Source organism: Leucopleurus acutus (genome assembly GCF_964270905.1).
Source record: "Leucopleurus acutus genome assembly, chromosome: 12".
NCBI classification, from domain to species: Eukaryota; Metazoa; Chordata; class Mammalia; order Artiodactyla; family Delphinidae; genus Leucopleurus; species Leucopleurus acutus.
In genome coordinates this window covers 29,257,319-29,279,334 of record NC_139154.1, presented here as the reverse complement: position 1 = coordinate 29,279,334, position 22,016 = coordinate 29,257,319, and positions in this window count along the sequence as shown.

The following is a 22,016-nucleotide window of genomic DNA, read 5'->3' as shown; positions in this document are numbered from 1 at the left end:
GCCCTTGACCTCCAGGCACCCGACGCTCACTCGCCCCATAAAAACCTCTCTCTGAAATGGCGGAGGCATTGTTTCCCTCTAAGCGCTCTGCCGTCTTTACTTCCTTGTAGCCACCCTCTGAGGCACGTGGGCCTCTGTCGTCCCCCATTCAGCGGGGGCTCGCGCGACGTCCTCCGCTGGTCTGGGGACTGCTTTGTCCCCACCCTCCAACTGAAGGAGGGCGTCCATGCCTTCCCGAGGCTCGTCACTGTTTACTTGTGTGATGCAAACCAGCCCAAACCTGGAGGCTCCAGGCGCTGCTTCCTCCGCATCCCATCCCTGCCTCTGCTGGACGGTGTCCTTTCCGCTCTGCACGTTCTCGGTTCCCACCCTTCCCTGGGCCTGGACGTGTCCCACCTTCCTGCACCCCCAGCACCAACTTTCCCTTTCATGCTTCATCATCGCGTGTCCTCTGCTTCCTGCTCTAGACGTGGGGTCTTCGTTCAAGGTAAGGTGACCCATCTAAGTTGCCGTCCAGTTGGGACTCTTTAGGGAGGTCACGGGAGCACTACTGGTGGTTCCTCCAGAGCAACAGAGGCAAACAGTGCCTCACCAACCACACTATGGGGACGCGCCCTATTTAAGGGAAGGGCATGTCCGGGTCAGCCTGTTTATGGGGACGCGCCCTATTTAAGGGGGAGGGCATGTCGGGGTCAGCTCTGTTTTTCCCACGGGACTTAGAACACGGCTTGGAATATTGGGGATGGTACGCCCATTATAAGTATACTTGTCAAATGAGTGGAAGAAGGAGCATGTTGCCAGAACCAGGAGGATGTGTTTTTACTGTGTGCTTGCGCCGTGCCCGTCAGCAGCCGTACGGATGAGATGATGTTGCTGCAATTAGTGATGTAACTGTTAGAGCAACGGAACAGCGTGCACCACGGGGGGTGGCATTTTCCGTAGCAAGGGGACTTCCATCTCAATGCCTTGGACCACGGGAACTGGAATTCACTGACCTCTAGACATCCACTGGGCAAATCAGCAGATTGTCAGAGTCTTAGCACTGGGGGTGGGGGACCAGAGAAGCCTCCCAGTCAAAGACCCCATTCTCTGATAAGGAAACTGTAGCCCAGACAGAGGATGGAACACTCAGACCTCCTGGATCCTGAGCCGGCACATTTCCTGCTAAAACTGTCTAATAAAATGATAAATGTCGCTGTGGTCTGATATACGGATTGTGTTGATGGGGTGTAATACAGAAGCACGGCAGTGCCCTCCAGTGTGGGCAAATAACTGGAAGAGACGTTGATTAGGAAACGTGTTCGCACTTCGCATGTAGGGAAGACAGAGGAGCACTTCTTGAAGCGTAATTTGTGCCGTTAACAGCGTAAATTATGACAGCTAGTTTCTGAATCCCGGGACTCTTGACCATGATCAAGTTTCCCAGAGAATGTGGTGTATGCACGTGTGTGTATTTGTCTCTGGGGCCAGTGTGTGTGCTCATACATTGCCTGCCTAAAGAGCTGAAATTATTATGAACTCTCATGTGTCTTACCAGTGTACGGCGTTTGGGTTCTGAGTGAGCTGTCTTCCATTTTTGATCAAAATAGCCACACCCTTGGCCAGCCTCCTTCTGGCTAGGCTGCCCAGATGTGCTTTAAATCCCCTCTTTTAGCCCAGCAGGGGCCTGGGCAGGAGCCGGGAGTCACTGCTGGATTAGTTGTTAAGTGGCACAAATCAGGCTGACCTCTTCCTGCAGATTCCTGTGCCAAGGAGAGCTGATCTGCAGGGCAGTATTCTCAGCAGAAAGACCTTGGGTGCAAGTGGTCCAGGCTCTTCCCTCTGAGCGCCATCTTTACTCACCAGGTCAGGTGCGCATGGCGGCCGGGTGACCGCCTTTGTCCTCTACGTCACTCACTGCTAACCACGTCGGAGTCCAGATAATTCTTAGCATACTTCCTAAGAATGCTATCCAATTGGGTAATCACGTCCTCCAAGAGTCTGATCTACTTAGGGTCCTGTAAGGGGGTTGGCAGGGAAAGAGTCAAAGGTAATGGGTTGTGGCGTCTCTCCCCATGAGGATCTTACCAGAGGAATCAGAGACAGAAAATGCACACTTTTTGTTAAACTCTGAAGGTAACGCAGGGAAACTTGAGTGGAAGATGAAGGAGGGAAGCTAAATCTTAGAATTCCTGTGCCAGTACCAAATGACATACATAAAAGTGAAAAACAAACATTGCAAAAGTATTAACTGGCAGTGGTCGAACGGTGTCTCACTCATAAACTTTGAAACGGATGACGGCCAAGCAAAGGAGCACCACTCTGACAGCCCTGCACTGCACCGGCTCCCTAGCCCGAACCTGCCCCAAAGCAGAGCAAGGGAAAAGGACGACTCAGTGAAACACTAGAATTTTACTACACACCCAGTGTGAAGGAAAGCCCGTTGCGGGGGCGAGCAGGCAGCTTGCTCCAGCAACAGATAACACGTGTGCAGAGGCACTGGGGAGCCAGAGGGAGGACGGCAGGTACATCTCACGTGTCTTCCCATATTCTGAGTTCCAAGCAGGATAGACGAAGACAGACTTATTTAGGGACACTGTTACAGTATTAAGGACAAAGAGAATCTTACAACCTGAGGGGGAGGGGACGCCAAATCACCTACAAAGGAATAACAATAAAAATGAAAGCTGTCCCGTCATTGTCAGCACCAGATGCAGGAGACGGTGCGGGGACGTCTTCAAAGGGTTGAGAGCAGGTGACACAGTGGTCCCCTGGTGTCCCAGGGGATTCGTTCCAGGACCCCCCAGAGATCCCAGAATCTGAGGGTGCTCAGGTCTCTTGTATAAAACGGCATAGTACAGCTCACCCTCCACAGCCTGGGTTCCGTCCACATCTGCGGATTCACCACCAGCTGCAGATTGATCTGAGGTTGGTCGAACCCAGGGGGCCAACCGTACTTCACTTAAAGCGTGATTAGCATTCACAGTGCGGGCAACATGACAGCATCTTCAGACACACAAAAGGGACCTGGTAAAAGAGCTACTAAAGGATGTACTTCAGCAAGAAGACAACCAAACCTAGGTGGAAAGAATTGGCAGAAAGCAGCAACAGTGAGTAAAGAAATGAGCAAATCACATTGGTATGGAAATGTAATAGATACTTTTCATAAATATAATGCATGATGGACTGAAACTACTGGACAATAATAACATGGAATTTGCGAGAGGGAATTTACAAGAAAATAATGAGTTCATAAGTGTCTCTTATTTGGAGGGAGTACATGGAGACTGACCAACTTTGTATTTCGTGAGAAAAATGCAAAAGGTATGCAAATTAGAAAATATAAAGGTAATCACTAAAATAATAGAATGTAATATAAGACTTCCAAGTAGAAGAAAATAAGGTTTGAAAGAAAATGATTCATCTAAGAGAAGGCAGAAAAGGAGAAGTCAAATGAAAAATTTGAAAACAGTAAATGGGAAATACAGAATAACGTGGTAATAGAAATATATCAGTAATCACAATACCTGAAACCATAAAATTCACATATGTTTTGTCTAAAAGACAGAGACTTGATACAGAAAAATCTGCTATATGCAATTTTGAGACATGCTTAAAGCTTAATTATTAAATAAAATACAAGGTTGAGAATCATGGGAAAATGTACACAGAAAAATATTAACTGAAGCAAAATTAATATAACTAATATGGAATGAAATACATTTTTGGGGAAAATTATGGGTAAAGTGGATCATAAAAGAAACAATCTATCAGTAACTGACCACAGTTACAAACTTGTATGCACCTAACTTTATTTTTTTATTATTATTTTTAAATTAATTTATTTTTTTGCGCTACACGGGCCTCTCACTGTTGTGGCCTCTCCCGTTGCAGAGCACAGGCTCCGGACGCGCAGGCTTAGCGGCCATGGCTCACGGGCCCAGCCGCTCTGGGGCATGTAGGATCTTCCCGGACCGGGACACGAACCCATGTCCCCTGCATCGGCAGGCGGACTCTCAACCACTGCACCACCAGGGAAGCCCCTACACCTAACTTTATAGTCTTGCAAAATATATGACAATATTCAGCAGAACTACATGTAGAAATTGAAAAATCCATAATCAGAATGGGAGTTATTACAAGTGTTTCTCAGAAACTGTTAGATGAAGTTGATAAAAGTAAAATTGTAGATTATTTAAATAATACAATTAACCTTGATTGTATACACACACGTCAGCAACAAATAGAGGATGTACATGTTCATTGATAAATAAAAGATTAAAAAATATTTATAACTGGCCCCAAAAAGAATTCTCAATAAACCCAAGGAATTTATATAATAAAAACCGTCTTTGCTGATAATTGTACAATAAAATTATTGATTAAAAATGAAAAACTACCTATGCCCCCTGTAAAACCATATATTTGGAAATCAAACTTATATTTGTTAAAAAGTCATAGTAGTCATGATACGATCCCATTTACATAACATTATGTGTGTGTGCATGTGTGTGCACAAGGACACAGGAAGGACAATTAGCAACAAGTAGTAGATGGTCATTTCAGAGTGGTGAAATTTAGTTTTTTTAAAAAAACTTCCTTCATTAGTTTTTACTTAGTCATTGTTTCCATAGAATATGGTTTATTTGTAGAATTTTTATTGTGAAAATAATTCTAGGTTTTTATGTTTTAAAAATAAAATTGAAATATGAAATGTTTTGTTTTGAACAACCATTAATGCACTATGCAGCTGAGTAGCTACGGGACACTCAGAGCCTTAAATGTACACATTGAAACACGATTACTTAATAAACAAGTGTTCAGTTGAAGAAAGTAGAAAATGAATAGTTGAATAATTTCCAAATAAAGTGTAAGGGAGAAACTGACAAGTATAAAGGCGAAATGAAAATAAAAAATTAAGGATCACTAGAGATGGCTTAAAAATTAGTTCTTCCAGAAATCAAAATGAAAATATTAATTCAAACAAAAAGAGAAAAAAGTGCATACAAACCGACATTAGAAGCACACAAACGCACATAGCACATAACTACAAATTCCGTGGAGGTCACAGAGGAAAGGGACGGCGTGGGCACCTGTCTTGCGTAGCCCTGTGTGCCTGGTCGTCGGCACTGTGGGTCGGAGAGGAAGCACAGTGCCCCCGGGCTCGCGAGAAGTGCTCAGTAACCCAGCGGGGTACGGAGGACAATGACTTATTTGCCCGTTCGTCTGGGCCACGAGCATCTTAACACATCTCTGGGCTCCCGTAAGCCTCTCGTGACATTTAGGTGGTCTATTACACACGTTACCTGAGAAACGTTTGCTGATGCTGGCATCGCCCTACTTTATGTTTGACTCTGAACACTTGATCAGAGCCAAGCTCAGGGTGGGCTCACGGCCCCTTTCTTCATCATCCCTATTTACAGATCAAATAAGTTGAGATTCCCTGGTCTCCAAATTCCAGCTCAGTGTCTTCCGAGCAGGAGTGGGTGAGCACAGCTGACGTGAGGACACCCTGAAGCGAGAAGGAGGAAGAATCCAGATACCTAAGCAGACGCAGCCCCGAATATCCTGGCCGGCAATCTCATCGCTCCGTGTGAATTGGTCCCAAGAGTAACCAGCACATGAATATTTCAAGGATTTCATTCTGCTATTGATTTGTGGCCTGTCAGTATTCAACCGGTTCATTTAATTTGATGCAAAAACATAAGGAATTGGGAGAAAATCAGTGTCTGTGCAGGGAGTCGGGCAGCGTGTGTTCACGGTTCGGGAGAAAAAGCTTCGTCACCTACCGGCAGGGAGGAAGCGTGAGGGCCTGAGCCTCTCCCGCCCCTAGATCTGTGGGGTCACCTCCCCACCCCGGGTAAGGTTTTGAGAGAGGAGAACTTTTATTCGTTTGCTGAAAATGATAGAATGAGTTGTTTATGCACAAAAAATTCTGAATTAAGAGAAAGGGCCGATCATACTCAGGCCAATGTGAGTGGCCAATTTTTAACAGCGTGTTTTCCAAATATAACTAGCTCTTAAAAAAAAAAAAAAGGCTTTTATCATAGCGCCTCCCCCGCGGCCCAAAGCTCTATGCTTGAGCAGAGGGTAAATACTTTGGGCTCTGGAGAGTTGAAACTCCAGAGGAAGCTTGCAAATTTACACAACAGGCAGGTGATTTGACCGTTTCTTTGATTCTTCTTTGATCTCTGCTATTTATTTTTCAGTTACTTTCTAGATTATTTTTTAAAGTTTGACAACATCAATAGTAACAAAAATTCTATTTGACTGAAAGTTGCATGATTCCCAAACGTTTCCCCTCTTCCCTTATTTCAAACAAGAGATGGCTTGTATGACATCAGTCCCCAGGTAAAGTTTTAGCAAAGAATCTACTACGTTCCTTTGAAGGAAAGAACTCTCTCTTGACAAAATGGTACCAAATTCCCATGTAAAGAAATAAAAACATGTGTGCATGAATAACAACTCTTATGTTCAGATAGAAACATTGCTTATAAATGCAAAAGCCTGGTGCTCTGAACTATGCCTTGAGAGAGGTAACTGGTTAAATATGTGTTTTTTCCCATAAAGGTGAGACAGTGTAGCTCTGGGAGGTAAGCTAACATCTAGGAAGACAGTTTCTAAGGCAAAATGATGAGCATCTCAGGTGGACAGAATTCTAAGCTGGCCCCAAGATCCCTGCCTTATGCAGGTGTACAGACCTGCATAATCTCCTCCCCGTAAGCATGGGAGCACCTGGGACTATGGTGGGATTGTCACTTCCCGGATTAGGTTACGTCATAAGACAGAGGTGATAGGATACTCACTGCCATGACACCTTTACATTATGTAAGACTCCAGCATCACAGAGTCTCCTGCTGGCCTTGAAGAACGGGCCAGGTGTGAACTGCCCACACAGGGGCCATGAACCAGCACCCAAGAGGGACGAAGCTGAGAGTGGTCTCCAGTTGACAGCCAAGGGAACGAGGGACCTTGTCAGACAGCCACAAGGGGATGGACTCTGTCAACAGCCAGAGGGACCTGGAGGTGGTACTTCCCTAGCTGAGCCTTCAGATGAGGACACAGCCAGTGGACATCTTGATTCCAGCCTCAGCAGACCCTGAGCAGAGGGCCATTAGGACGGCTGAACTCCTGACCCGTGGAAACTGTGAGATAGAAAATAGATGTTGGTGTGGGCTGTGATGCTCGTGCTACTTGTTACACAGCAATAGGAAACAAATACACGATCCAACTGCTCAAAAATAAGAGGTCTACTGGACTTAAAAAAAATTAGCTTTAATGTACTGCATTAACCCTATTCTATTAAGGCTCACCATTAAACAAATCTTAGGTGTAGTCAATGGGAAGAACCTAGTGCCTCATGATCTGGACCACCCCCGCCACTTTTTTTTTTTAATTTTTATTGAAATATAGTTGATTTACAATGTTGTGTTTCAGGTGTACAGCAAAGTGATTCAGTTATCCATATAGATGTGTATTCCTTTTTAGATTCTTTTCCCTTATAGGTTATTACAAGGATATTGAGTATAGTTCCCTACTGTGCTGGACAGTAGGTCCTTGGGCCCCCTCCTTACCTTACGCAGTCCTCTACTTACAGGAACCCAGAGAAGTAGCTGTCTTGTCCCGCCTGCTCCCACCAGGACAAAGTCAGGCTTGGTTGTAGCCCTCCCCCTCCGTGTTCATATGCCCAGGGGTGGGCAGGAGGTGGCGGAGCCCTGGTCTTCCTTCCTGGGGCCCTGGGGCTTCCTCCTCTGCGTTCGTGGTTCTGCTGTGTTGCCTCAGCATCGCGGGTCCTTCAGGAAAGGCACTGACCGAGGCCGTCAGGTTCCTTGCATCCATGGTCCGGCCCCCGCTCGTAGCGGCACACCTGTGAGGTGAGGCTGCTCCGAGAGGCCCTGCCAGAAGTCTGGAAGAACAGGACGGACGGGGCCGGGGAGGCTCCGACTGCCGCGCCTCGGCCTGGCCTCCGCTCACGAGGGGGCTTTGCCGGGAGGAAAACTCCCTTGGCTGCTCTCGGATGAGACGGGAGCAACGGGCGGACGGCGACCGTCTGGCGTTTATTGTCATTAAATTGTCAAAACAACTTTGCACCTTCCATCAGGAATTGGTGGTGGTTTTTAGAAAGGGGAGGCCACCTGGAGGACAGGGCTTGAGGCCAGGTGGCCGGCTTTCTAATCAGCCTTCCTCTCCCTACCTCGCGACCCAGTCACTTGGTCACCTTGGAGGGAAGGGCGGTTACCCTTCCTGCCGCGGGCTCTGTCCTGGGGCTTTCTCCGCAGCGACATCTGTGGGGGGCAGCTGGTGCCCACCTCTGCAGTGATCTCGCCTTCGACTAAGGGATTCCGAGGCTCTGGCTGCACTGAGAGCCCCAGCTGCTCCCCGTCAGTGGATGCCCACCGGCCCCTCCCGCTTCCCCACGGAGGCCCTTCCCCAGTAAACTCCAAGCCTTGTCTTCCAGCTCCCGAGACAGGTTCTCGAACAGACCCCTCTGAATGTCAGCAGTCCTCGTCTGAAAACAGGGATCGCGGTGGCCGTGTAGCCGTGAGAAACCACTGACCTTCGCGGCGGAAGGTGCTTTCTGCTGGGCTGGGCGTGTAATGGGATCCAGTAAATACGCGTCTCCTTTCTCTGAGGGCTAGAAGCCGAGCCCTCTGTGTTTGTTGAATAGGTACATAAAGTGCCTTGGCCGTCCCCTTTGATTTTAAGGAGAAAATAGAAAACCACCTTCTTGGGGGCGTCTCCGCTCACCAGCATTACCGAGGCTCTGAAGAATTGTTAACCGTGGAGTGGAAATACTCAGATCGGATTAAAAAAACACTTGCAAGACAAATTCTAACACTGTTAATGTTTTTGTAACATATGGTAGTCATTAATTGCCGCTGCTGATGCATTTGGGGAAGCAGTGACCGCTTCCTTGGAGGCGTCTTGCAAACACCAGTGAGGCGGCATCCCGTCCCTGGGCACCGAGGGGCTCCGCTCCACGGCTTCCCTGTGGCTCGCTGCCCACGGGCTGGGGGCCGCTCAGTGGCTCTTCTCCTTGATTTTCCTTTATTAGAGATCAGATTAAGGCCAGGGGACAGAGTGCGGGTCCTTGCTGCTGTCTGAAGGGAATTTCACCGTTCTCCTCTTCGTAGGAATGAAAAATAACGTAAAATTGAACAAGCCACGTCCGATCCCGGCGGTGGCTGGCGAGCAGGGTGCACACCGTGCAGGCCTCCCCGCACCCCTGCACCTGGAGCCCCGCTGAGCCGCGGGCGCCAGCGGGGCCGCGAGCTCCTATCAGCCAGCAGTCGCGGCTGGTGGAGCGCTTAACTTCACCACCACCTCTACAGTTAAAACACAGTCTGCTGACAAACGAGAAGAAGTGAGGTTGCTGCTATCCTAAGGTCACGTGCGAGTAGGCGGTTTCACTCCCTGTTGTCCCATCGTAGAGGAAATGACTGACAGACCTCAGTGTGCACACAAGGAAAACGTGGGTTCTGAGCTTGGAGCCGGCCGGGCTCTGGAGGTGCCGTGGAGGCTGGCTGGCCCTGTGAGCCGAGGAAACCCTGCCTCTGGAGAGTCCCTGGGACGGACCGCGCTGTACGGCAGAGGGACGGGCGTGCGCTGGCAGGGCGAGCCGGGGCCCCGCGCGGGCGCGAGGCCCTGTGACAGGACGGCCCCGGTCCCTGCTGGGTTTTGCCCTCTCTTCCACGCTGGGGTGCCAGATGATTGGAAATCTGCGAGGTACTTTATTTTATTTGATTATTAGTTTTTAATTGAAGTGTAGTTGATTTACAATGTTGTGCTGGTTTCAGGTGTACAGCACAGTGATTCTATTCTTTTTCAGATTCTTTTCCCTATGGATTATTACTAAATATTGAGTAGAGTTCCCTGTGCTCTACAGTAGGTCCTTACTGGTTGTCTATTCTATGCATAGAAGCGTGTATCTTTTAATCTCGAACTCCTAATTTATCCCTCCTGCCCTTTCCCCTCTGGTGCCCTACGTTTGTTTTCTATGTCAGATACTTTATTTTCAATGTGTTATAGTAAATTGCAGTGGAATAAATACATCGATTGATTCTAACCTCATGTATTTGGAATGTGTGGCTGTCAATCTCAATTTGCAGATGTGCGAGGAACGCGCAAAGCAGTGTTTCACGAGGGCATCCTGGTGGGCAAAGACTGTATCTCGTTCCCTGTGTGTGAGGTGCCAACACGAGGCCTGGCGATGCTGAGAGCTAAGGAGCTGTGCGGATGCCCCAGTGCTGGGGAGTTAGAAGTTAAGTTCTAACCCTGGCTGCACCTCTTCCTCATTTTATGAAATCGGAAACGTTACTTAATCTCCCTCTCTGAGTTTCTTTCTCTGTAAAATGCGTAATTTTACAGAGAATAAGAATAATTCACACTCCATGGATTTACTGTGAAAGGATAAATGAGTTGAGGCTTGCCCAGCATTTAGGATGATTTCTGTTATTTTTATTGTAACAACAGGAAACCAGGATATCGAGGCTTAGACGTCCCAGGTCCTGCTTGTGAAATCTGTCTTTGGTCGGACTAACAGTCGGGTACAGGGTTTGTGGGGCTCTGCTTTATCTTAAACAGAGCGTTGGGGCCTTTTGCCGCCGTCTGTGAATTGCTTTTCTTTCAGTATGAACTGAAATAGGAAAAGCAAAGTCGAATGAAGGTGAACAACTGTCATTTGTGAAACACCCAGCACAGGAGCTGTTGGCTGGCTGGACCTGAGTGGTCCCCAGGCAGGAGAGGGGGCGCCTTAGCATCTGAGAGACCTGGGACCAGGCAGCTAGCCCCCCTGGCTTCCTCTTGTACAAAGGGAGGGTCTGGTGGTCTTGAGGGTTAAGTGAGATGATTATGTAAGGTGGTGGATGCCTGTCAGTGAATGCCCTCTCCTCTCTTCATAGGTCTGAGCTTGACACCCGCAAACCATTTGGACTGTTTTGACGAGCTTGGTCAATAGTGACAAATAGATACAGAAACGGGAACCGCCACAGCGTCAGCCCCAGACGAAGCCAGCGGGGGCCTGACCTCAGAGCTTTGATGCTCAGGGGTCCCGGCCCAGGGGGCCGCCTGGTTTGTGGAGGCCCCAACCTGAGGTTGAGCTGGGATTCAGGTGCATGGGGCAGGTGCCCTCTCTCCCAGCTCCCACGGAGAGGTTTCCTGGGCTTTTTGGCTAAAGGAGGATGAGGGAAGGGATTCTGTGCTGCCTGAGTATAGGAGGGTGCTGGGGTCCATCTCTGCAGGTGGTGCCTGGGGCCGGTATGGACGCTTCCTAGTAAGACGGCTGAAGTGAGGCTGTGGAGGTGTGTCCTAGGGGACTCGGGGTCACGGGAAAAGCTGTGTGGGGCGCAGGGGTGCTGGAGAAGCTCGTGCTTGTGGCTGTGGTTTGCTGAGAACCAGCAGACAGGTGCTGCCCGGCCCTTGGTCTCTGCAGGGGAGGTCCTGGAGTCCTGGGGAGGCCAGGACCTGACATGACGGCTACGAGGCTGTGGGACTCCACGTGAATGTGACCCTGGGCTGGGGAGCCTGGAGATCCTTGCGCTGAAGCTCCCTTCTTTTCGGAAGTATTAACTCGATTAAGAATTTTAAAGTAATGGTAGTGAGTAAGACAGTGCAGGTGTGTGCAGGGGGTTTAACTGAAAAACTCGCTGACCCTCACAGCCTCCTGCAAACTAACAATACCGGTGGGGACAGCCCCCCTTTCTGAATCCTCATGGAAACACAATTTACATATAAACCCACATAACTCACATAAAAACACAGTTCACATACAAAAACACATATACATATGCATATGTATTTTTTCTTAGAAAAATGGGATACCATTAACATACTCCAGCTTTTTTCCTTTGTGATTTGGACAGCGCTGTATCCAGCAGGTACAGAGGGAAATACAGGATGAGGATTTTGGTCTCGGCCGCTGTATTTTTCGCTGGAGCTGCTCTAACAAAGAACCACACACCGTGTGCTTCAGCGACAGAAGTGTGCTCCCTCCCAGTTCTGGATCCAGCAGTCCCACCTCAGGGTGTCTCAGGGCCCCCTATTCCAGACCTCTCTCCCAGCTCCTGGGGGTCCCTGGGCCTAGGGCAGCCGTACTCCAAACTCCCCATGGCCTCTCCCCGTGTGTCTGTCTCTGTGTCCACATTTCCCCCAAACTTCTTGTTTTTGATACGGAGTTTATTTAAAATCATGCTCACCTGTGACATAGGCATTTGGAATGAAGGACTGGAGAGTGAGCTGAATGGGCCTGAGAAATCATCGAATTGGCATCATTTTATCGCAAGGAAGCTGAGGCCGTGAGGTGAAGCCCACTGCCCGAGTCAGTGTTCGTTGGCAGTGGGTCCACGATGAGAACTTAGATTCCCTTCTTCCTACTCCAGTGCCTCTGCTTATGACAGGTACGTGGCCTACACGGTTTAGAATCCTAGGTCCCTCTTCTCCAGCTTCTACGGAGAGGGCAGGATGCGGAGAGGAAAGGCAAGGGAGGCTCCACGCCTGCATCCTTCCACACGGGCCTCTGCAGAATCTTGAATTCATCATTTCTTCCCATTTCCACGCCATTCTGTAGTGCTGGCCCAACGCCTGCCCAGAAGATCTGTGCAGGAACTTCAAAGCTGGTGTCCACATCTCCCCTTTTTATAAGGACACCAGTCACACTGGATTGGGGTCACCCTACTACTCTGTAACGTTGTCGTAAGTAATTACGTCTGCAAAGACCGTGTTTCCAAATAGGGTCACGTTCTGATATCCTGGGCGTTTGCGGGACCCGCTGGAAGCCGTAATTGCCGCTGAATGTCCCTTCCTGGTGCCTGTGGCAGGAGCTGAAGGCTGCCCTCCCCCCCTCCCCGCGGGCACCTCCTAGCTCATTGTCTCCACGCTGGTCCTCTCTAGCCTGGGGCGTGAAATCTGATCCCTGGGGACGGGGACTGCGCTATTTTCAATCCCCTTGTTGGCAGCTGGTCAGGAACAGGCCTGTGACACAGCTCTGACCACTGAAATTCGATGTCCCGTGTTCTGGCCTTTGGGCATTGTTTAGGGGGGCTGGGGTCCTTGTCACTCCAGTCTCCTTGTTGCCATGAGCAGAGAAGCCTGAGGGGGAAGACGGGTTTGCTGGGGCACCGGGGTTCAGTGATGGGAAGTCCCCGACCCCCGCAGTCCTGCCCCCAGCACCCTGCCACCTCTTGTTCTGGAGACAAAACATTTCTATCTTTGAGCTGTTTTGGGTTGCTTGGACTTTTGTAGCCTGAAATATACTAATTAGTAGCATATTAATTAAATATACTAATTATACTAATTAATAGAGTATGGATGTAGTATTTATTCAGCATTCAGGGTGCTTTTTCTCACAAGCAATTTCACACTTGGTATTATGCACACATCTGTGTATCTATGCGTCTAAATACAGATGTACATACACGTACCTGTGTATAAACGGCTCATCCTGCCGGGGGCTTTCAGTGGGTGAAATGGCTGATCACAGGGCACCTGCCATGTTAAGTGAGGTGGGTGTTTCAGGACAGCTTCCCAAGGCCAGTCTCTAATCGGCAAATCTGATTGTGTTCGTTTGCCTGCATCCTCACCGGTACTGGAATTCTTCCAGTTTTGAAGCAGTTTGGTTCATCTGACGATAAGTGTGTATGTCTCTCCTTTCTCTTCTTCTGGGGAAGGCGAGTGTCCTTTCACACGGTCACACGGAGCCATCCTAGTTCCTCTTTCCTGAATCACCTGTTCAGATCTTTGCCCATTTTTCTTTCAGTTGGATTCCACGCTTTCTCCTTGCTTTCCCATTTTTCCACTGTCATAGCTGTGTCTTAGAATACATGTTTGTATAAAATAGAAAAATTACCATTCCAGTAGGAAGTTATTCTTTAGCAGAAGTTTGGAATTCTCTCGTCGTGTGAACTGAAGTTCACCGACATCTAACCCATTTGGGATGTGGGCCAGGTTGCCATTTAATAAAATCAAAATGAAAATATTGACTTTGGTTCATTCGACTTTATTTCTGTAGTAAATATATGGATATTGGAAAGATATTGGAGATACTGGAAAAAGATATAAAGATATTGGAAAATTGGAGGCTATTTTTAAGGTAATTTGTTTGAAGTAATAGTATTTTTAATTGTAAACATAACTGTAGATTTTCTTCGCTGTCAACAATTTTTTCTAGTGAAAACTTCATTTTGGTTTTCTGGTGTGACACGGTGTTCACGCCCGTAATTAGATTTCTCAAAACTGCCACTCCTTCCTGAATCTTTGTGCTTTTTAAGGGAATACCTGCTCAGAGACATCTGAGCAACAATTGTGAAACAGTTCCAGTTAATCTGTTGTGATCGATTTAGACGAACCCTCACCTCTACGTCTGGCGCTTGTTTGTCTAAAAGGCCTGCTGGCCACCTGGTTGGCCGGGCCCGGTCACTTGCAGCCTGAGAGCCAGTCTGCCCTGCTGGGTCTTTGGCCGGCGTTTCATATTTTGGAGGAAAATAAATCAGAGTGTTCTTCTTGGCAGGTGACGATTTTCCCACATTTCCTTCTCAACGTGCGGAAAGGAAAGGATGGTTAAGTCGAAACCATTGGGAATTGAGTTCCTTTTGTCATTCTTTTCTTCAAGAGTGCACCTTGTCCTCTGACAGAGAAGTGTTCATTAATCCCCACGGAATGGCCAGTTTTCCCATGCAGTCGCTCAAGTGCACTGGAGCTATAAAAATTTCCTAAAGACCCTGGCTGCCACTAATTGCTTGCTGTGGCTTTTATGAGGCCCCGTCTCCCCGCCGAGGACACCTGGTCCCCGCTGACTCTCAGCCCCTGTCTGTCTGCTTTCTCGCCGTGCCGGGAACAATGGCTTTGAAGCTCCGTGAAGCTGAGGTGGAATTTTCTGGGCACAAAATGGCCACGACCTGGTCACTCAGGCCTGGGGTGAAGGCGTCGGGTTGGCATGGGCGATGGGGGGGGCAGTGAAAACCAAGGCAGTTTGGGGGAACAGGGTGTGCCTTTAGCTGTGTTAACCCTTTGAATGTTGGAGAGGCAAGGGGAGCCTGAGAAAGGGCGGCGCAGACACAAACCTATGAAGGAAAGTGGAATTCATTTGAGAATCAGGAAAGAAAGGGAATCTGCTGATCCGAGGGACAAGGTCACTTGGGGTGGACGTGGGCTCCTGGGGACCCTCCCCTCTCCCCTGTTGGCCATGAGTTGAGGGTGGTCTCAGGAGAGTGGGCGGCTTCAGAGGGAAAATGATGAAGTTCCCTATTTCTGGGAAATGGATTAAGGCCCAGTGGCATGCACTATGGCAGCCTCAACTATCACAATGCCAGAAATTCTCTTAGCACCTGCTTTTTTTAATAAATAAAATTATTCAAATTTATATTCATGTTTAACATTGTATTTATTTTCTGTTATCACAAATTTAGCAGCTTGAAACGACACACTTTTTTTTTTTTTTTTTTTTGGTGGTACGCGGGCCTCTCACTGCCGTGGCCTCTCCCGTTGCGGAGCACGGGCTCCAGACGCGCAGGCTCAGCGGCCATGGCTCACGGCCCCAGCCGCTCCACGGCATGTGGGATCCTTCCAGACCGGGGCACGAACCCGGGTCCCCTGCATCGGCAGGCAGACTCTCAACCACTGCGCCACCAGGGAAGCCCTGATTACCTATTTTATATAGAGTAGTGTGTACTTTTCTTTTTTTTTTAACAATTAAAAAAATTTTTTTTTCCAGCTGCGCCACACAACTTACAGGATTTTAGTTTCCCGACCAGGGATTGAACGTGGGCCCTCAGCAGTGAGAGCTTGGAGTCCCAACCACTGGATGGCCAGGGAATTCCCAGTAGCGTGTATTTGTTAATCCCAAACTTCTAATTTATCCCTCCCCCCCAGCACCTGGTTTTTGGAAAAGCAAATGTTTCCTCGCCCAGTACTGTGGCTCTAGTGGAATGGATCACAGTGTTCCAAGCTCAGGATGGGAGCTCTGCTCCACACCCCTGGACACTTTATTCCTGTGTTCTGGACTCATTGCCTTTTCTGTAAATAAGAAAATTATATCCACCTTGCAGGATTGTTGTGAAACTAAATAACAATACATAGGAAAGCATTTGTAAACTGAAAAGCTGCAAACAAATGTAAGGAATCCGCTCGTCCGGCCCTGACCATGGCCTTGGCGTGAGAGGTATTCCAACATGCCCTGCCTCTTCCTTTTTTTAAAAAAATAAATTTATTCATTTATTTTTGGCTGCATTGAGTCTTTGTTGCTGCACACGGGCTTTCTCTAGTTGTGGCGAGCGGGGGCTACCCTTCGTTGCGGTGCGCGGGCTTCTCACTGTGGTGGCTTCTCTTGCGGAGCATGGGCTCTAGGCGCGTAGGCTTCAATAGTTGTGGCACGTGGGCTCAGTAGTTGTGGCTCGCGAGCTCTCGAGGGCAGGCTCAGTAGTTGTGGCATGTGGACTTAGTTGCTCTGCGGCGTGTGGGATCTTCCCGGACCAGGGCTCGAACCCGTGACCCCTGCATTGGCAGGCGGATTCTTAACCACTGCGCCACCAGGGAAGTCCTGCCCTGCCTCTTCTTAAATTGAATGTTTAGTAAAAATAATACATACACACAGTCTGAAAAAGCAAACAGCAGCACGAGAACAATGGCACTGGTCCCAAACCCCCTTCCACAGTTCTGCTCCCCAGAATAGACAACTTCCAACGCTGTGGGAGATTTCCTAATTTTCCTGAATGGTGTGCTCGCGTTGCCGTAGCTAGTTCATCAAGTTTAGACCTTGTTTATTCACCTCTTTTTCTTATGTGTGAGGACTTAGCTCTGGTTTACCTCTCCTTCCCAGCTCCCTCACTTCCAATATTATTATGTCACTATTTCTAGTTAAATCAGTGTTTATATCATTAAACTGGGTAAATATTGCTCTCTGTAGGACCAAGACATGCACTATGATTACATCATTTTTTCTACTTGTAATCTTTCAAATGAATATCCTTACTTTTTGCAGATGCTTTATTGTATAATTTATCATATCATTTAACTGTATAAGTATTGCACTCTGTAGTACCAAGTAGTGTACCATGATCATATTCTTTCTGTTATAGAGTTTTGTTTTTCCTTGATTTAACAATTGCATAATTTCCCCCTTGTTTAATTTTCTAAACAAATATCCCCTTCTTCTTTCCAGATGAGCCAGTGTAAGATTCCCAAGGCCTCTGCTCTCTCCGGCCCTTTCCCGGAGCCTTCTGTCTTTGGTACCACTTCTTGTTACCCTCGGACTTCTCTTCCCTGCCCTCCCGGACTGGATCTGTTTCCCTGAGCTCTTCCTTGATTTATTCCCTTGTCTTACTGGTTCACACTCTCCAGTGGCTTCCAGAGAAATGGTCCGTTGAAGGTCAACCTTTTACCTTTTTCTACATCTCAAAGTACTGTGATTAGCATGCACACTGGGTTGGTAGCTTGGGTGTGTAGAGAATTTCCTTAGAATTTTTAATTAAGTGCTTGCCTTTAAAAAGTATGAACTATTTTTGAGTTTTTTAATCCAAAATTGTTGTTAAGAAATCCCATCTCATTCTTATTCTCATTCTTTTGGCTGTGATAAAAATGAGATGAGAAACGGGGTCTCCCGTTTTCTCTGAAATTCCTAAGATTTTTTTCTTTATTTCTTGATGTTCTGATAATTAATTAATCAATTAATCAATGAATTAATTTTATTGTAGACTTTCCAATCCTTGTGCTGGACACTCAGCTGGACCATTCTCTCTCATGATTTATATTTTTTCAATATGTGACATTTTCTAGAATTAATTTTTCCATAATAACTTCCACTTGATTTCTCTATCACCTTTTTGGGAAATCCCTTGGTTCCGTATTTAATCTCTTCAATTAACCGCTTATGCCTTTAATGTGTTTTCACATAATTGCATCTTTCTGTCTTACTTTCTGAGAGATTTCTTCAATTTTATCTTTCAATCATTTATTAAAATTTTGAATTTTGCTATCACTTTTTAATTTCTAGGATTTTTTTCTGTTCTCAAGTGTTCCTAACCTTGTTTTGTAATACTGAAGGCAGTATTTTAAGATGTTTTTGAAGTTTTGTTCTGTTCTCTACATTGCGTCTCCTTCCTTATGCTTTTTCTTTTTCTGTCTTTTGTGTTAGAGAAGAGTGTTGTGTTGTGTTTTCTTAACGTCTAGTAGGCCGTGTATTTATCTATCCATCTACCTCCTCTTTCTCTGTCTGTCATCTACGTATCTGTCGTGTATGTACATACGTACCTATGTATCTGTGTACCTATGTCTGTCTGTCTGTCTGTCCATCCACCCATCCGTCCATCCATCTACTTACCCACCTACTGATGTCCCGGAGCTCTGGGTGTGTTTGTGGGGGGGATGGTCATCCCATCATGAAAGGCTGAATGTTCTTGGGCCGGTCATTTCGTCGGGGGACCGCTCCACATCCGTAGGTGGTGACTTTCTCTTCCCCCGAGCACGCTGCCTTTCTCCAGAGGACTGTGTGATGATCTGCCCGGGGGTGTGTGTGGGAGGTCTGGATGCCTAGCTCTTCCGTGTACAGACTGCCATCTCTCCAGCGCCAGCCCTGCACCCTGCACCCCTGGCCTGTACATCCTACACCCACTTTTTGCCATGCGTTCCCATTCCAATGCTGCAGAAAGTGAGAACCTGGGCTCCTAGCCGACGGTCAGTATCAAGCTGCTGCCCTGGGGTCAGGTGGTGGGTTTGGCTCTCACCTGGGTTTGGTGCTTGCGGTCCTGTGGGAGTCTCGCGCATCTCCCAGCCCCTGCAGGCGGAGCTGGGCCCTCGCCAGCATCCTCTGCAGGTGCTACGTTGTGTGGCTCTGCCCCCCACCCCGCGCCGGCCCACTCCTCACGCTGCCTGCCTGTCAAATGTCAGCTGAAATTGCTTGTCCCCTTTCCCATTTGCCTCTGAGGATTTACACCTCTTGATTCCCTTAACATTTTGGAGGTGAGGTCACAGGAGGGAGAAGATATAAATTTATGTTCTTAGCCCTTTACATTTCATAGGAGTCCAAATGCCTTCTTTCTGCAGAGAGGTTGTGAAATGATGGGGTTCATGGGAAGAGCTTATGGGAAATTGAGGACAGAACACCTTCAGGGATGAGGGTTGGAGTCTTAAGCTTTTATCTCCAGCAGAGAAGTAAATCCTATCCTTAATCGGATACATGTACGCATTAGCGTCGGCCCACAGATCCAGGCAAGGAGAAGCCAGCCGACCCCCAAAGAAAGAAAATCAGGGTTAGAAACTGGAATGATTTCTCAGGGTTTGAGCTGAGTCACGTGACAGACACGGTGCTTCTCTTCGGTTCTGAGTCTGGTGCTGGCAGTCAAGGCGATTCTTCTCTCGGTGGTTGGTGAATGGGCACGAAGAGAGCTGGGGAGTCGTGTGGGACTTAGATGTAAGATGTTGGATTTCTGAAGGAATGAAATCAGAGGGAGCCCCGTTGCAGAGTGAGCTTTGGCCATAGTTGGGGCTGCTGGTGAGGCGCGGAGGGACGGATGACCCCGTGGCCGCCAGGCAACAGGTGGGTCTCAGGCACCGCGGAGGGACGGATGACCCCGTGGCCGCCAGGCAACAGGCGGGTCTCAGGCACCGCGGAGGGACGGATGACCCCGTGGCCGCCAGGCAACAGGCGGGTCTCAGGCACCGCGGAGGGACGGATGACCCCGTGGCCGCCAGGCAACAGGCGGGTCTCAGGCACTTACTTTTTTTTTATTTTTACTTAAATTAATTGGTTATTATTTTCATTGCAAAATAATAGGACCACAATACAGAAATATATAAAGCTAGAAGGGAGGAGAAAGCCCTCGCCTTATCCTCCTGGTCCTAACGTACCCTGTGAGCATCTGCTTGCAGTCGTCCAGATGGTTCCCTGCCCCTGTGGTCCCCCGGCTGTCCCCCCCAGTGTGGGTATCCTGCCCTGACCCCTGCCTCCAGGACAGCTTCTGTGTCTGCCTGGGCAGGGGAGATGCCCGCAGAGCCGGGTCAGGGTGCTTTCTTATTCTTGCACAGAATGTTGGTGGAGGGACGCCGAGCTCCCTTTGGTTTATCACAGAGGGTTCTGTGAAATGGGTGTTTTTGGAGTCACGTGGGAAAGAATGTGAGGGCAGGGCAGGTGGAAGGGAAGTTGGGATGAGTCTGATTCAGGGGAGGAGCCTGCAGTTGGAGTTAGGTCATCCGACTGCACGTAGAACCGACTTGCCCATGAAGGGACAGTGGTGGGCCTGGGCGATGGGAAGGCTTCTAGGTCATCCCCTCAGAAGGCTCAGACTGTTGTCACCATTATGTGAGTTCCTGTTCAACCGCCTTGTCTGAGATCCTGCAGGTGTTCTGACGGGCTGGAAGTCCACTTCAAGTCTGACTGGAAGGGTGCACGTTCAGGTTTTCCTGACGCCCAGGTACCTCCTCTGATGTCAGAGTGTGGCCGAAGTCCCAGTGAGCTAGGGAAGATTTTCCTTCGGCTACAGGGCCTCTGGTGGCTAACTCACCCTCGGGACAGGTCCCTGCCATCGAGGCCCAAGCGGCCCCGCCTCATCTGGGAGGAATACGTGCATCTGTGGAAGAGAGGGCAGCCGGCCCTGGTCCAGTGGTTTGGTCAGGTGCCATGATTCAGCCCTTTGACTGGGCACTTCGCCTGCAAAGCTCGGCCAGGGGCCATGAATGAGGAGTTTACAAGGGTGGAAGAGTTTGAGAAGGAATGAGACAGGATGAGATCATTCCTTAGGGAAATTGTTTGAAGAAAAGGCACATATAGGACACCGAGAAATAGGGATTTGGAATTCCTCTCCCTCGTCCCGCAGGTTGGGGCAGTTGGGGGTTTATGCTGGCTGACGATCCGGCCCATGTGCCTGGAGGGACGGACCCTCGCTGCCCATGCCAGGACCTCCTCCTTGCCCCCCTGCCCCCAGCCCTACCGCTATGGCCTCATTCTGCCCACCCGCCCCATGGGCTGGAGGATGGAGCCGGCTTCCGAGCGGTGTCCTGGCCTGAACCTCTGCTCCCGTCCTACTGACCCCCTCCCCATGCTGGCCTGGATGACCTTCCCATAGGGACCGTCCTCTCCTGCCACACGGCGTGTCTCTGGAGGAGACGGCTGGGGAGCCCGGGAGGCAGAGAGGAGGCCTCACGCGTTCTCCCCTTGTGTTGGCTGTTCTCCTGCCCTGTCTACTCCAGACTAATCCGAAGTCAGGTGTAGCCAGTGCCAGGTGCACACATATGGTGGGAGCTGCCTCGTTTTCTTCCTGAACCATCGTTCCAAACACTAATGAAGTTTAAGGAGCCCCTTAGTGAAGGATTTGGTTAAGAGTCCAAGTAAGGCGCTGGGCAGGCTCCGCCCAGCAAAGCAACGTTTGGTGAACTTGACCAAAACCAGTTTAAGTCTCTGGGCATTGCCCTGAGGGCCTAGAGCCAAGGGAGAAACATTCATTCCAGGAAAGCTGGTAAATCTTGGTGGGAACCCTGAGGGTTGGTGGCATGTGAGCCTCAGTCTGCTCCCCCTGCCCGTCCCCAGCCTCTGCGCTCTCCCAGGCGGGCAGGGCAGGGGCCGGCACCCTCTCCAGTTTCACGTCTGGGCCTCTCCCTCTGGGAGGAGCAGGCTGCGTCCTCACCTCCACTGCCCTGTGCTTCAGAAGCTCTATTAAGCGTGGCTTAAGCACGGTTTCCTTGTTCATTGGATTGCAAAGAATATGCCTGTCCAAAAGCATGGTTTCTTAGGATACGGATGAGTTAAGCCCATTTCAGATGAATGCTGGGCACTTCACCGGGCATTGCAGAGGAGGTTAAGAGTCACTGATTGGTGGTATTTGGTGAAAGAACCAGCGAGGTCCGGGGGGTATTTTGTTGAGGAGCCTGACAGCCTGTATTTGCCCCCTGGATGTCTATGCACATCTTCCTAAGCAGCCATTTAACGACAGTCTGGGAAACGCCAGCGTTTTAATTAACTCCAGCCGGAGAAGGCCGTGCTGCAATTCTAAACCCCTTTGATTGATGCGGCTGCAATTAGGGCCCGGCTCCGTCTCTGCACAGCGACGTGTGAG